The sequence below is a fragment of the Dromiciops gliroides genome, chromosome 6 (assembly GCF_019393635.1).
Source record: "Dromiciops gliroides isolate mDroGli1 chromosome 6, mDroGli1.pri, whole genome shotgun sequence".
Lineage (NCBI taxonomy): Eukaryota > Metazoa > Chordata > Mammalia > Microbiotheria > Microbiotheriidae > Dromiciops > Dromiciops gliroides.
In genome coordinates, this window is record NC_057866.1 from 107,058,432 (window position 1) to 107,072,151 (window position 13,720).

The window sequence follows — 13,720 nt, forward strand, 5'->3', positions numbered from 1 at the left end:
AGTCATGAAACATGGTATGGAGTAGAGGAAACAAAGGAGGAAATATATATCGCCACCTTATTGTCCCAACTGCCACTAGATTACCAAGGGTACTTCTGAGTCTTCAGAAGATGACCTCATGTCCCAAGACTCTTCCTCCATTACAAACTCCTGAGGAACAGTGAACACTAAATATCAAAGAATAGTAACATCTTCTATCTCAACTCCCTCGAAAAAGATGAGAATAAGACAAAAATAAGAGTAGCTCACATTCATATAGCACTTTACGGTTTGAAAAAGAAGATGGGACCATGGTCCCAGAGGGACACTATACCATAGGGGACAGAAGGGCATCGCCCAAGAGAGCTCATGTTTACCTCTACCAAGGAGAAAGCAGTAAGTAGCCCCTTGGAGGTACTAGCCTGGGCTGGGCACCTCCCCAGTAGGATCTAGAGAGTTAAAAACAATAATGACAGCTTCAGCATTTACAAGGTGCTTTAAAGTTTGCAAAACCTATCTCACAATGACTCTGGGAGGGAGGTGCTATTTTATTAACCCATTTTGCAGATGAGTCAACCAAGGTGGACAGGTTAAGTGACTTGCCCAGGGTCACACAGCTAGTATGAGGTTGGACTTGAACTCAGGTTTTCTTCACAACTGGTTCGGAATTCTGTACCACCTGGCTGCCAGTTTCTTATTTGCCATGCAAAATACTGAGCACATCTACCTAGCTGGTCCACAAGGTGTGTAAGCTTGGGAATTTTCCAGACTTGTTTCATGAGAAGATGTCTGTCTAGCAGGACTTTCTCTTGCCTGAGAGTAAGACAAAGTCCCATGTCTGCAGCTTGTTCCTTATATCCTGCATATCTTTGCATCATAGGCTCCTGGCAAGGCTTAAAGCTGGGAGGGACCTCGCAGGTCATTTAGATCACCACTTTCATTTTGGGGGGGAGTTGCGGGTCAGTGAGGGTTAAGTGACTTGACCAGGGTCACACAGCTAGTAAGTGTCAAGTGTCTGAGGCCAAATTTGAACTCAGGTCCTCCTCAATCCAGGACTGGTGCTTTATCCACTTTGCCACCTACCTGCCCCCACCCCTTTCATTTTATAGACAAGGAAACTGAATTTCAGAGATGTTACCTGGTCACACAGGTAAGTCACAGAGCCAGGTCTCTGGCTCCATATACAGCACTGTCCTAAGACCAAGCTTTGTGGTCAGTCTCTAGATTGGAAAGCAAATATCCAGTCTCAAGTATGGCCTAAGTTTACCAAAAACCAATACAATTGCCAAACAATCTAAATAGAAAATGTTTCTCTTTTCTTGGTAACATTTCCCCACCAAGATCGACTGCTTGGGCAACTCAGCCCAAGTAAACTCATCCTGAACAATTTGTGAGAAGAGGCCGTTGTCCTGGGATGACTGTAGATGATGGACTTATTTCCACAAGATGGGTGAGAGGGTAGAAAGGAGGAAGTATCAGATTTTTCTCCTACATATTTTTTTGTACCCACTAATGAAGAGGCTTCTCCTAGGGGTTGACACTGGAATAGTGAAGTCCCTTTCCCAAACTGGATAACCAAGGCAATATATACATCCTTCCAAATGGTACATTAAACTCCCAAGAGGCAATAACATTGGCTTCCATTGATTCTGCAGAGGCAGCCAATGAGAGGCAGTGTGATGGCAAAACCACTATACTTGGTATTAGGAGAGGCACGGAGTTCAAACCCTGCTCTCCAACACTCATTATCGGTGTGACCAAAGGTAAGTCCCATAGCCTCAGTCTCTTCATTTGTAAAATGGAGATAATCATGTTGGCACTATCTACTTCTCAGGGCTGCTGGACCAAAAGAAATGCTGTGAGCAAATTCATTGTAATCCTTAAAGTGCCATATGAAAGTCAGCTAGTAATTCGATAATAATTAAAAGACCATGTGAATGCCAGCTATCATTAATTCGGTGATCCAGTGGATTAAGGCCGAGTCTTGCCACTGACACATAATGGCTATGTCATTATCCACAAATCACTTAATCTCTTAATTCCCCAGAAAACTGTAAACTGCCAAATTGCAGACACGTTGCTGTCCTATCTCCTGCTCCCCAGCCCCACCCTCCCCAAATCAACATTTATTAGGTACACTGAGGATTCAAAACCAGAGAGGACCCAGGTGCGCTCAAGGAGCTAAAAAGGGAAAGATAAATGCAGAGGAGGGGTTCAAGCAAAGTGCCTCCCAAAAATGGTGAGAAGAGAGTGATCACTGGCAGCCCGAGAAATGCCAGGAGGCTTCCTGGAGGAGGTGACACATGATCTCACCATGAAGAGAGACTTCAAGAGACTGAGTTTGATATTGGAGGACTATGTCCTTGGCATGGGAGAGAGTATGAGCAAAGGAGAGGAGGTGGGGAAGGAGTGGACAAGAACAAGGGACAGGGAGAAATCCAGTTTGACTAAAATGTAGGAAAGAAGAAGAGTATGGAATAAAGGTGGAAAGGTAGGTGGGACCCAGATTATGGAAGGCCTTGAATGCCAGAATATGTCCAGAATGGGGAGCCACTGACTATGGAGAAAGCTCCTTTCCCTGGTGGAAATGATTACTTTCGGTGTGTGTATATATATATATATATATATATATATATATATTTAAATTTTAAAATTTGTCTTTTTTTGGTGAGGCAATTGGGGTTAAGTGACTTGCCCAGGGTCACGCAGCTAGTAATTATTAAGTGTCTGAGGCTGGATTTGAACTCAGGTCCTCCTGAATCCAGGGCTGGTGCTCTATCCACTGTGTCACCTAGCTGCCCCATTTTCAGTATATATTTAAAACATTAACTTACTGTAAAATTGTAATGGCAGGACCACTGACAGCTACTTTCCAAGTCACAGTGGTATGAATGAGCCTGAACAGGGAGAGGTTTCTATTCTTTCTTGAGTTCTTGTATTACTGCAGATACTTGGCCCCCCCCCCTTTTTTTTAAGGGCAATGAGGGTTAAGTGACTTGCCCAGGGTCACACAGCTAGTAAGTGTTAGGTGTCTGAGGCCAGATTTGAACTCAGGTCCTCCTGACTCCAGGACCGGTGCTTTATCCACTACGCCACCTAGCTGCCCCCCTCTTTTTTTTAACAAACACCCTAATATGTCCTTGATGACGCATCAAATCCTCTGTCATTTCCTTCCCACAATAAACTACCTATTTTTAACCATTTTCAGTGGGAAGTATTTGTTTGGCTGCTGGGCATCCATTCATTCACTCATCCATTCAGACTTGTGGCCTTTGAATCATCTTTCACTTTTTACCATCCCTCACCACCACCACCTCCACCCCCACAGCCAGCCAGTTGCCAAAGTTTTATTGACTCGACCTCCACATCTCTTGCAAATGTTCCCAAATATGTCACCACCTCCTTCAGGCTCTCGAATGCCATTGCCTGTCATGGAGATGATTGCTTTACCATCTGTGGGGAATATTCAGCTGCTGCTCCAACAATGCAAAACCCACTACATTTAGAGGGTAGTGGAAAACCTTAGTTCTGATCCCAGATCTGCTACTTCAATCAATAAGGAGGCATTTATAAAGCACCTACTATGCACTATCATGGTTCTAGGGGCTGGGGGTGCAAAGACAAAAAAGTAGAACTGTGTCCCAGCTCTCAAGGAGCTGAGAGTCTAAAGGAGGATATTTTACACACACACACACACACATACACACACACACACACCCCCCTTAATTATAAGCATATTGTTTGCAAATGAATTCAAGGTGGTTATGAGAAGCCATGCACTAGAACTGGTGAGAAGGGGGTGATGAGGAAAGCTTTCTGTCAAATGATGGCACTAATTGCTGTGACCCTTGGCTTCTCTCTCTGGACCCATCTCCTTTGTAAAATGAGGGGGTGGTCTAGATCAAGGCTTTTTAAACTTTTCCCACTTGTGACCCCTTTTTGCCCGAAAAAATAGTTATATAAAATATGTAGCCATAACCTTAAATTTTTCTTGACCCCCACATTCAGTTACATGACCCCATGTGAGGTCAAGACCTACCGTTTAAGAAGCTTTGGTCTGAATGATCTTTACAATCCCTTCCAGTAATAAATCCTATGACCCATTGACTTGTGGGGATAAGGAACTCACTTCTTGGTAAGGCAACTTTCCCACTGTGGGACAATTCTGAACCTTGGTTCCTTCCTTTGTCAAATGGACATCATCATCTCTGCTCTCCTTAACCAGCACAGATACTTAGAGGACAGGATTCACTAAGATCGTGGAAGTGATCGAAATCCAAGCAGTACACAGACCTGGGCAATACTGAAGGAAGGCAGCATTTGGTGAGTCTATGAGAGGCTGGAAAAGGTGGGCTTGCCTTTCAGTTCTTGGTCAGTTCACTGAATATATTTAGAGATGGAAGGAACCTCGAGTCACTAAGTCTAACACCTTCATTTTACAACTGGAGAACTGAAACCCAGAGAGGCCGCAGGTGACACAGTCAGTAGGCAGTAGAGTTGTTGTTTGCCTTTCATTCTCGAAGAAGACCATGACATCCATTGGGAGGTGATGTCATGACCTGCAGTAGATCAGATTTAAGTGAGGGAGGGCTGTGCAAGATTGCCAACCTCACTCTCTTCTCCAGAGCCATCTGGGTCCAGTGGTAAGACATACATCAGGATGACTGGAGATGGCCCCAAAGGTAGTAGAGTTAGTATTGGGAGAAAAGAAAATGGGTCTCTAGAAATAAGCTCAAAAACTAGAGTTCTTGGGTTCCCTTCTCCGGGTCCTTATGAATTTGGAGATGCTGTAGTTTTTCAGAGTTGGATCACAATCCTCTCTAATGTTCCTAAAGAGAGGGAACACATCGAGTAAATCAGGATCACACCTAACTTTGCCCCTCAATTCTAAAAGCCACCCCCCTTTCCTGACCCTCCCCATACACCCTCCTGGAGCTGCCTGCAGGTCTCAAGAACAACCTGTTTCCTTAAAGAACAATTTTCTCCACTCTACATAAGGGCTGTCTCACCACCGCTCACAGTCTCCCGATTACAGACCTTTCCCTCAGACCCTCAATTCATATGGGAGATAGGGAGGAGAGTATGGCTGGGTACAGATCATGCTTGTGATGATAGAGGAACCAGGGCGAGGGCCACTGACCTCCTGCCCAACAGTAATATCCCCTTTGCCAATTTGTCACAGTGTCTGGAATTGGGTTGTTTGAACTGTTACTGAACACTGTTAGAATGACAACATTCTTGGGGCAGCTAGGTGGCACAGTGGATAGAGCACTGGTCCTGGAGTCAGGAGGACCTGAGTTCAAATCTGACCTCAGACACTTGATACTTACTAGCTATGTGACCCTGGGCTTAACCCCAATTGCCTCGCCAAAAAAAAAAAAAAAAGAAAGAAAGAAAGAAAAAAAGAATGACAGTGTTCTTTCAAGACCTTGGGAATCCCCTAAGAAAAAGCTGAAACCTCTGGGAGTGTAAGACTATAAACCCTTAACAGGGAGCACCTTAGTGAGCATGATGGGGGTGAGTATCCCCATGGGGTTTGGGGGGATGTCCCAGGAGGAGAGGTATTAAAAGCAGAGGTGAGGAGGTGTGTGTCTTAATACCCTGCCACACCACCTTGGTGAGTCAGCTCAAACCCACAGAGAGAGATAGCCAGCCCTCCCTCCCACACCACTGCTTGGGAACAATGCTGGAACAATGCTTGGGAACAATTCTACTCCAGGCTCTGCCACTGAATTACAGTGTGATCCTTCCTCTCTCTGGGCGTCTCTAAAATGAGGGAAATGGTCTAGATCAGTAGACCTGTGAGGTATAGGCCCGGGGGAGATGGGCTGTTGAGGCCAGCTCATTAAATGACAGCTGCAGAATATAGAAGGAGGAGGCCTTTTGAAGAGTGAATAACAATGCTCCACACATACAGTTATTTTTCAAGTGGATGCGGCTGTTGTTGTGAGGAATAAATATCCACCTTTGTGGAAAAAAATGTTACTGAATATGTAGCTGTTTTTCCCCCTTGGTCATCTTGTATTTTCTCAATTAAGAGACCTAGCCTGGGGGTGGGGGACAGTGGGGGGTCTGGGGGGTGTTCAAGATATTATGGATGGGTCCTCAAACTCGAAAAGAGTGGGAATGGCTGAACTAGAGGGTCTCTGGGGTCCCTTCCAGCTCTAGATCTTGTGACTCATGTCTTTGTGTTCAAGTGTCTGGCTGAGCACTGAGTCATCTTCCCAGCAGCCTCAGGCTCCGTCCCCTCCCCCAGTTGTCTTACTAGAGCTCTTCCCAGCCTAATGGAAGCTATGGGGAGGGGGGGTCTTGTTCCTATGAGGTCTGGCGTCCCTGGGAATGCAGCAGATCCTGGGTGTTGAGCTGTAGCTCTTTGCCTCCATGGGCCGGGTCTCTAAATCTCCTTGGGCCTCAGTTTCCTCATATATTAAAAGAGTGAATTGAATTAGATGACCTCTGAAGTCCCTTCCAGTCCTAAATCTATGGTCCTATGGGATCACAAGGCCAGAAACCCCAGCAGTTACAATGCCATGTACCTGATCATGCCTCTTCTCTGCTCAAAAAAGTTTATGCAAAAACAAACAAACGAAAAAGTAGTTTGATAATCATACATACATAACCCATATCTTATTGTTTGCTGTCTCAGGAAGCGGGGAGGAGGGAAAGAGGAATTAAAAATTGGAACCCCAAACTATAAATAAAAATGTTTATTATTAGAAAGCTTATACATCTTCCTCTTGTCTGATAAGTAAAGTTACTTTACGTGGCATTTTCGGCCCTTCACAATCCAACATCACCCTACCTTTTTTTTTTTTAATCTTCCCTTTGTTTTATTGAATCCTCTCAAATGTAAAGGTCTAATAAATAGTTAGGCTTGTATTTTCTTCCATTTGTTTCTTTTATTATTGCTTTTTAAAATTCAATTTTATTTTTCCATTGATATGCATTTATTTCTTCTCCTTCCACTCTTTCCCCCCTAGTTAAACAAAAGAAAAAAGAGAAAACATTTGTAAACAAATATTCGAGGTCAAGCAAAGCACATCCCCGAAGTGGCTGGCCATGGCCAAAAATGTATTATTCTGCATGTTGAATCCCATCACCTCTCAGTCAGGAAGCTGGTGGCATGCTTCATCTTCAGCCTTCTGGAATCTTGGTTTTTTCATACCACTAATCAGAATTCTATAATCTTTCAAAGCTCATTTTATTTATAATGTTGTCATTATTGTATTAACTGTTCTCCTGGTTCTGCTCACTTCACTCTGCATCAGTTCATACATGTCTTCCCGGTTTCTTGGATGCTGTCCATTTCACCATTTCTTATGGCACAATAATATTTCATTACAGTTATATATCATAATTTGGTTGTAAAATGTCTGTTCATATCCCTTGAACATTTATCTTTCAGGGAAGGATTCTTATAAGTCTGAATGATTAAAAAAAAAAAAAAACAGGAGCAGCTAGGTGGTGCAGTGGATAGAGCACCAGCCCTGGAGTCAGGAAGAACTGAGTTCAAATCCAGCCTCGAATACTTGACACTTACTAGCTGTGTGACCCTGGGAAAGTCACTTAACCCTCATTGCCCTGAAAATAAATAAAGAAACAAATGAATGAATGGATAGATAGATAGATAGATAGATAGATAGATAGATAGATAGATAAATAAATAAATGAATGAATAAATAAAGGAAGGAAGGAATGAATGAATGAATAAAACAAACAAACAAATAAATAGAAAAGGATAGAGTTGTACTAGATGGTTTCTGTGGTCCCTTTTAGTATTTGTGACCCTGGGATCCTTTTCTCCCTTCTTCCCTTTTTGAATCCTACTCATTTTTCAAAGCCCTTCTTCAGATGCTTGCTCCTCCAGGAAGCCTTTCCTCTTCTCACAGTACTTTGTTATACAATCTTCTAAATGCCCTTATTGGTAACTTAGTACCTTTCCCAGCACTAACCATATTGTTCTACACAAAGCTGTAATATATAAGTTATAAACATATACTGGGTTTTGCACAAACAAAACTAATGCAGTTAAAAAGAGAAGAGGAGGGGCAGCTAGGTGGCACAGTGGATAGAGCACCGGCCCTGGAGTCAGGAGTACCTGGGTTCAAATCCGGCATCAGACACTTAACACTTACTAGCTGTGTGACCCTGGGCAAGTCACTTAACCCCAACTGCCTCACCAAAAAAAAAAAAAAAAAAAAAAAGAAAAGAAAAGAAAAAAAAAGAGAAGAGGAAGGGGCAGCTAGGTGGCACAGTGGATAAAGCACCGGCCCTGGATTCAGGAGGACCTGAGTTCAAATCCGGCCTCAGACACTTGACACTTACTAGCTTCGTGACCCTGGGCAAGTCACTTAACCCCCATTGCCCCACAATAAATGAATGAATGAATGAATAAACAAATAAAAAGAGAAGAGGAGCAGGTTAGCAGAGAGGAACAAAATCTTTGCCACAAATTTCTCTGATAAATGTCTCATTTTAAAGATATACCAGGGAACTGATTTAAATTTATAAGAATAAGAGCTATTCCTCAAAAGTTCTTCCTGATCTAACAGAAATTCTTGGCCAATGAAACTCTTGTTCCTTTGAGGCTATCTTTTAACAAATGATCAAAGGATATAAACAGGCAGTTTTCAGAGGATGAAATCTAAGCTATCAATAACAACATGAAAAAAGTGCTCCAAATCACTAATCATTAGAGAAATGCAAATGAAAACACCTCTGAGGTTCTTCCTCACACTCCTTAGAGTGGCAAAGTGGCAAAAAAGGGAAAATGACAAATGTTGGATGGGCTGTGGGAAAACAAGTACTTTAATGCACTATTGACAGAGCTGTGAACTAGTCCAGCCATTCTGGAAAGCAATTTGGAACTATGCCCCAAAAGCCATTAAGTTGTTTGTACTCTTTGACCTGGCAATACCACTGTTTAGCCCAAACCCTCAAAGAGATCAAAGAAAAGTGGAAAAGGACTCATGTACAAAAAATATTTATAGCAGCTCTTTTTGTAAGTGTGGAAAAACTGAAAACCAAAGGGGTGTCCATTAGGGAATGGCTAAAGAAGTTTTAGTATATGACTGTGACAGAATGTTATTGTACTGGAAGAAATGATGAAGGGGTGGTTTCACAGAAACTTGGGATGATTTGTATGAACTGATACAGAGTGAAATGAATTGTTCTCCTGCATGACTCACAATGAAACATGCTATCCACTTCCTAATAGAGAAGTGATAGACTCAGAGTGTAGATCGAGACTTTTTTTTTTTTTTTTGGACAGAGTCAATGTAGGGATTTGTTTTGCTCAATAAATATGTACTGAATGAGAAGAGATGCATGGGAAGACACGTAACATCACAAGACTGTATAATAAATGTCATGCCAAGGTAGAGGCAGAAAGTGCAGTGGAAATTTAGAGGTGACTAGGTAGATCAGTGGATACAGCTTGGAGTCAGGAAGACCAGAGTTCAAATCTTTCCTCAGACATTTACCAACTCTGTGGCAAGTCACTTAACTTCTGTATTCCTCAGTTGCCTCATCTGTAAAGTGAGAATAATAATAGTACCTACCTTCCAGGTTTGTTGTGAGGACCAAATGAGATGATGTTGGTAAAGCACAATAAAAATTATTATCATTAAGAAAGAAAGCTTGCCTTAACCTTGGGTTAAGCCTAGGACTAGGCACTGGGAGGATGTCAAACAGCTTTGTTACCCAGTTCCTGGCCTCAAGGAGTTTTCAACCTCAGCACTCTCACTGACAGATGACAGACAATAGGTATTTATTCATGGGTTGCTAATAGCCCAGAATTCCCTTTGTGTTTCCCCCATTACACAAACGATAATGGAGTGGCCAGTCCCTCTCCCCATCCAGAGGAAGGTAGGGGGAGGGCCCTTTCCTGGCACAACATGCTGCTTCTTAATTCCTTAGGATTCTCTATGTTTTTGTTTTGTTACTTGGGCACCCAGCCTCATCTCAGGGATCATAGCCCTTCCCTTGACACCCATACCTTGTTACAATGCAAGAATAAGAATGATAATACCATATGGCTTTTATATGGTACTCTTGGGTTTTCAACCTGCTTTACATATATATGTTAATTCATCTGATCCTCACAACAGTCCTGTGAGATAGGTTAGTACCTATCCCTGTTTTGCAGGTAAGGACACTAAGGGTCAGACTGAAGAAGAGATTTGCCCAGGATCATGAAGCTAGTTAGAGCATAAAGTGGAATCTGAACTCAAGGCTTCTAGGACTCTGAGTCCCAAGCTCCATCCACTGCACCATATATAGCCGTCTATTAATAACAATAAAAGTTGGGCAGCTAGGTGGGCGGGGGATAAAGCACTGGCCCTGGATTCAGGAGGACCTGAGTTCAAATCTGGCCTCAGACACTTGACACTTACTAGCTTCGTGACCCTGGGCAAGTCACTTCACCCTCATTGCCCCGCCCCCCCCAAATAAGCAACCAAACCAAAATAATAATAATAATAATAATAATAATAATAATAATTCTTACTACCAGAGTCATTGGGACTGTCAAATATTTCAACATCGAAACCAGATATGATTTTGTCAGTAGAAATGACATGAAAGAAGATGTGTTACTGTCTGCTTTGGAGAGCAGATCTACGACTTGTCTCCCCTATGAGGATGTGAGCAACTAAAGAAGAGACCACTCTAACTTTTCTATTTGTACCTGAGGGCTTAACACAATGTTTTGCACTTGCTTAATAAATGCCTTTTCTTGTTCATTCATTCATTGTCTCAAATGTCACAACATCCCTATTATTGGTATTATTCTTTTCATTTTAGAGATGATGAAACTGAGGCTGAGGGAAGTTAGAGTGACTTGCCCTTGGTCACTCAGCTAGTGTCCCAAGCAGGATTTGAATTCAAGTCTCCCTGAATGGATTCATAGTTGGGAAACCTGGGTTTGAGTCTGACGCATAGCTGCTTATCTGTGTAACCTTTACCTCTTTCCTGATTTCCTTATATATAAAAAGTGAAAATAACAATTTTTGCTCTTTCTACTTCATCAGACTCCCATGAGGCTCAGATAAGGTAAATTTGGATCCCATTAAGAACTCAAAAGTAGGGGCAGCTAGGTGGTGCAGTGGCCCTGGATTCAGGAGGACCTGAGTTCAAATCCAACCTCAGACACTTGACACATACTAGCTGTATGACCCTGGGCAACTCACTTAACCCCAATTGACTCACCAAAAAACAAACAAAAAGCCCTCAGAAGTAAGGGAGAACTATCACTATTAGTGGTAGTAGTAGCAGTAGTGGAGGGACAGCATGGTGGGGTGGATAGAGATAGCTGGCCTTGGAATCAGGAAGACCTGGGTTCAAGTCCTCACTGGCATATACTGGTTGTATGACCCTGAATAAGTCACTTGCCCTTTAGCTGCTCAAGACCAGTGGTATCCAACTCAAACAGAAACAGGGATAAAGGTAAAAGGCTGGAGTAAAATATATAAAGCCTCAGCTGAAGTATAAAGCAGACATAGCAATCCTGATCTCAGACAAAACAAAAGCAAAAATAGATCTAATTAAAAGAGATAAGGAAGGAAATTACATCTTCCTAAAAAGTACCAAAGACAATGAAGTAGTATTAATACTAAACATATATGCACCAAGTGATATAGTATCCCCATTCTTAGAGAAGTTAAGTGAGTTGTATGAAGAAATAAACAGCAAAACTAGACTAGTGGTGGACCTCAACCTTCCCCCCCCCCCAGAATTAGATAAATCTAACCACAAAATAAACAAGGAAGGAGTTAAGGAGGTGAATAGAATTTTAGAAAAGTTAGATATGATAGACCTCTGGAGAAAACTGAAAAAACTCCCATATCATCAAAGGCTCTAATTCATCTATCTCTAGACTATTTCTTTCTGAAGCCTCTCTTCCTATTCTTGTCCTGGTCAGCTATCCAATGACCACCCACCACAACCTAGGCTTGAGGAAAACACCCAAAGGAATGAAAATCCAGTGCCAGCTTCATACCAAGGACAGAGGGAGGAGTCAGATAGCAGCTTGATGTGACTTTAGCTCCTAGGTCAGAGCTGAAAGCGTCCTTAGTCATCATACAGTCTCCTTCATATTTTATGGATAAGGAAACTGAGGCTCACAATGAGAAAGGAACATAACTAAGCTTACTCAGCCAGAAAGACTTATATTCTCTATCCTTTGGGAAGTTTTTTGGGTTGTTGTTGTTTTGAGTTTTCAGATGGGAGCTTCCAATAAACAGTCCCCAAACTGGAGTGTGTTCATTTGATAGGAAATAAAGCATCATATGCCTCATGTTCCCAGTGAGCAGTTTGACTTTGAGATAGAAAGCAGTTCTACAGGTAATGCTGGTCCTAAGCAAAACTATATACCAAGTCAGTCCTTGGTGACTTTGCTTCTGCCCCAGGACTCCCATCACCAGCACTATAAGGGGCTGCCAACATGGCCAGCCTGGGGAAATTCTGTGAGCTGCTAGGTTCCATGACAAATATGAAAATCCTACTCTCCCCCTCCCTCCCAATACTCTGCCTGATAGTTGTTGTTTCTGTCTTCCTTGACATTGGGGTGATGTCATAAGGGAGGGTTGTATAAGGTTACAACCTCACTCTTTCCTCCAGAGCCATCTGGGTCCAGTGGCAAGACAGATATCAAGATGACTGGAGGGGTAGCTAGGTGGCACCAGTCCTGGATTCAGGAGAACCTGAGTTCCAATCCAGCCTCAGACACTTGACACTAACTAGCTGTGTGACCCTGGGCAAGTTACTTAACCCTCATTGCTCCGCAAACAAAACAAAAACCTAAAAAACTCGACTGAAGATGGCCCCGGATGTTTAAGGCAATGGGGGTTAAGTGACTTGTCCAGGGTCACACAGCTAGTAAGTAAGTGTCTGAGGTGAGATTTTTGAACTCAGATCCTCCTGACTTCAGGGCCAGTGCTCTATCCACTGCACCACCTAGCTGCCCCTGCCAGGAGAAACAGGAAGGAGAGGAAAGGGGATACAGACAGACTACATACACCTCAGGGAGTATCAATTTCCCTATCTTTCTTCCAGAACCTCGGGCTCCAAACTTTTGAGTCATCTATGACTTCTCATTTTCCTTCAATCCCCACAACCCATTGACTTGCCAAGTTCTGGCTGTTCTTCCTTTGAAATGTCTCTCCCATCTGTCTCTTCTTTTGCATTTCCTTGAAAACCTACCTGGTCCAGGCTCTGATCCTGTCATGCCTGGTTTTCAGATGGTACTTAAATAAGTGGTCTCTCTGCCTTGAATTCTCCGCCCTCCGATTTATCCTATACTGTCTACCAGACTCATTTTTCTACAATGTACCATGGATCTGTGAATTGGTTCAGTCATTCTGGAAAGAAATTAGGAAGTATGTTTTTTTAAAAAGTTACTTAAAACATTCATCCCATTAACCCAGAGATTCTAGTGCTAGGCATGTGCTCCAAGGAGAGCACCTTTCTCAAAATGAGAAAGAAATGTTAATTACAGTACTTTATTCATAATTGTGGTAGGAAAAAAACCTAGAAACAAGGAAGGTACCTATTGACTGATGAATAACTAAACAAAATTTGATACATGAATGCAATGGAATATTCCTACAGTGTAAGAAATGGAGACATAGGGAATTTGGAGAATCATGGGAAGACATATAAACTGATGTAGAACAAAGTAAGCAGAACCAAGAAAACAATAAAAATTATGACTATGACAATATAAATAGAATAAAGCAAAACT